We start from the raw sequence: 3,648 nt of genomic DNA on the forward strand, positions 1-3,648 counted from the left end.
ATGGTTTCGTACTCGCGTAGATGACCGGTTTTGATTTTTCGGCGGGTTTTGCGGATAGCTTCCAAGAATTTATCAGGGTGCAATGCTGGGACTGAACCCTCAACCACCCTGTACATAAACACTAAACGCGATTCCTTCCTTCAGGTTTTGAGACGTGGAAGGTTTAGAGAGTGTAACATAAGAGTAACACAGCCATGATCGTGGGATGCATAGTCCCTTGTCATAAACCTTGCGGCTTGGTTTTGTATACGCCCCATAGCCTCCAAGCTATCAATATCTGACCCGTAGTATGGATCCCATACTACTACACCATATTCGAGTTTCGAACGAACTAACGCTAGATATGCCATACGTAATTACCTCCGCCAAGGAGGTAATGTAATCGGTCTTGTGTGTGTGTTCGTGTGTGTGTTCGTGTGTGTGTGTAGCCACTAGTGTTCGCTCGATCGATTCAGCAGCAGCTCGCCTTAGGGCGTCGAGTCAGCAGCAGCTCGCCTTAGGGCCTCCAGTCAGCAGCAGCTCGCCTTAGGGCGTCCAGTCAGCAGCAGCTCGCCTTAGGGCGTCCAGTCAGCAGCAGCTCGCCTTAGGGCGTCCAGTCAGCAGCAGCCAGCAGCGAGCCAGCTGTTATACACATACATGTTACATGCTGGCGGAGGTATGCACTCGCCGTGAGTGCCCTCTGTCTAGTTATATATTTGAGCTAGAACTTGTGCCTAGTATTGATGACAGTTTGTGGGGTTACAAGCATGTTCCTTGCACAATGTGGGAATTTCACTTCTAACACGGTGTCCTTATTCATGCACAAGACCATCTGGCAGACTGCCCAGGTAATGTTCATCTATAGAAATAATTATTCCACTTTTTAGCTCATCTGACGTAGACGTTTCGGCGCATATGTGAACACATTTTGGACTAACAGGGTTTACTAGAATCCCACCACTCCACCACAGAGTCACCGCAGTAGACGTCAGATGAGCGCTGTCGCTCCGCGGCACTTGTTTGTACTTTCACATATATAGCTTCTCATAGCAGGTGATCGCATCTGGTTCCGGTCGATTTCCGTGTGATGTTGCGTTGACGACTGCATTCTATTTCTCCTCTCCTTCTTTCGCTCCACACTCTTGCTTTGCATTCTTGTTCGGGACTCGATGACATCTGCCTTTTCACGTGATATTTTAATTATATTATTTCTTTCCAAGAACATTTGTGGTAGTGGTTTAATAAGATAGTCATGGACTTAGTGATGGGAATCGATTAGAATTTCATCATCGATCTTCGATTGCACCCAACCGATTGATGATCGAAGTCGAAGGTATTCGGTTGAATGTTATTGATTGCGGCTATCAGATATATCATATATCATATAATACAGCATTTTTGATAATACAATATTCTAAACGCTATGTAACAGTGTTATACTGTATTACACGTTTATGTTTGGTGTAGGTTAGATTCACTGTCTCCAAGCTGTAAAGTAACAAAAATAAAATAATGTGTCATTTTATCTTTATATTAATTTTTTTTTAATTATTATTATTTTTGATAATTGATTATTTATTTTCATAACCGAGCGCTAAACAATTTTCTCCACCAGCTTCTCCCCCTCCTCCTCTACCAGCTTTTCCCCCTCCTCCACCACCTTCTCCCTTCTCCCCCTCCTCTACCAGTTTCTCCCCCCTCCTCCTTCTCCACCACCTTCTCCCTTCTCTCCTTCCTCCTTCTCCACCAGCTTCTCCCCTTCTTCTCCACCAGCTTCTCCCTTCTCCCCCTCCTCCTCCACCAGCTCCCTTCTCCCCCTCCTCCTCCACCAGCTCCCTTCTCCCCCTCCTTCTCCCCTTCCTCCTTCTCCACCAGCTTCTCCACCTCCTCCTTCTCCACCAGCTTCTCCCCCTCCACCACCTTCTCCCTTCTCCCCCTCCTCCTTCTCCACCAGCTTCTCCACTTCCTCCACGACCTTCTCCCTTCTCCCTTCACCAGCTTCTCCCCTTCCTCCTTCTCCACCAGCTTCTCCCCCTCCTTCTCCACCAGCTTCTCTCCTCCTCCTCCACTACCTCCCTTCTCCCCTTCCCCCTTCTCCACCAGCTTCTCCCCTCCTTCACCAGCTTCTCCCTTTCCCCCCTCATCCACCAACTCCCTTCTCTCTCTCCTCCCCTTTCTCCTTCTCCACCAGCTTCTCCCCCTCCTCCACCACCTTCTCCCTTCTCCCCTTCCTCCTCCACCAGCTTCTCCCTTCTCCCCTTCCTCCTTCTCCACCAGCTTCTCCCCTCCTCCACCACCTTCTCCCTTCTCCCCTTCCTCCTCCACCAGCTTCTCCCTTCTCCACCAGCTTCTCCCTTCTCCCCTTCCTCATTCTCCACCAGCTTCTCCCCCTCCTCCTTCTCCACCAGCTTCTCCCTTCTCCCCTCCTCGTCCTCCACCAGCTCCCTTCTCCTTCTCCTCCCCTTCCTCCTCCACCAGCTTCTCCCCCTCCTCCTTCTCCACCAGCTTCTCCCTTCTTCCCTTCCTCCTCCACCAGCTCCCTTCTACCCCTCATTCTCCCCTTCCTCCTTCTCCACCACCTCCCTTCTCCCCCTCCTCCTTCTCCACCACCTTCTCCCTTCTCCTTTTTCCACCAGCTTCTCCCCTTCCTCCTTCTCCACCAGCTTCTCTCCCTCCTTCTCCAACAGCTTCTTTCCTCCTCCACCACCTCCCTTCTCCCCTTTCTCCTCCACCAGCTTCTCCCCTCCTCCTTCTCCACCAGCTTCTCCCTTCTCCCCCTCCTCCACCAGCTCCCTTCTCTCCCTCCTTCTCCCCCTCCTCCACCAGCTTCTCCCTTCTCCCCTTCCTCATTCTTCACCAGCTTCCCCCCTCGTCCTCCACCAGCTTCTCCCCTCCTTCTCCACCACCTTCTTCTTTCTCCCCTTCCTCATTCTCCACCAGCTTCTCCCCCTCCTCCTTCTCCACCAGCTTCTCCCTTTTCCCCCTTGTCCTCCACCAGCTCCCTTCTCCCCCTCCTTCTCCCCTTCCTCCTTCTCCACCAGCTTCTCCCCCTCCTCCACCAGCTTCTCTCCTCCTCCTCCACCACATTCTCCCTTCTCCCCTTCCTCCTTCTCCACCAGCTTCTCCCCCTCCTCCTCCACCAGCTTCTCCCTTCTCCCCCTCCTCCTCCACTAAAAGCTGGTGGAGAAGCTGGTGGAGGAGGAGGGGGAGAAGCTGGTGGAGAAGGAGGAGGGGGAGAAGCTGGTGGAGGAGGAGGGGGAGAAGGGAGAAGCTGGTGGAGGAGGAGGGGGAGAAGCTGGTAGAGAAGGAGGAAGGGGAGAAGGGAGAAGCTGGTGGAGGAGGAAGGGGAGAAGCTGGTGGAGGAGGAGGAGAAGGAGGAGGGGGAGAAGCTGGTGGAGAAGGAGGAGGGGAGAAGCTGGTGGAGGAAGAGGGGGAGAAGGGAGAAGCTGGTGGAGGAGGAAGGGGAGAAGGGAGAAGGTGGTGGAGGAGGAGGAGGGGGAAGGTAGAATGTGGTGGAGGAGGAGGAGGGGGAGAAGGGAGCTGGTGGAGGAGGAAGGGGAGAAGGGAGAAGCTGGTGGAGGAGGAGGGGGAGAAGCTGGTGGAGAATGAGGAAGGGGAGAAGGGAGAAGCTGGTGGAGGAGGAGGGGGAGAAGCTGGTGGGGGAGGAGG

Source organism: Priapulus caudatus, unplaced genomic scaffold, assembly GCF_000485595.1.
Source record: "Priapulus caudatus unplaced genomic scaffold, Priapulus_caudatus-5.0.1 Scaffold1316, whole genome shotgun sequence".
Classification (NCBI taxonomy): Eukaryota; Metazoa; Priapulida; class Priapulimorpha; order Priapulimorphida; family Priapulidae; genus Priapulus; species Priapulus caudatus.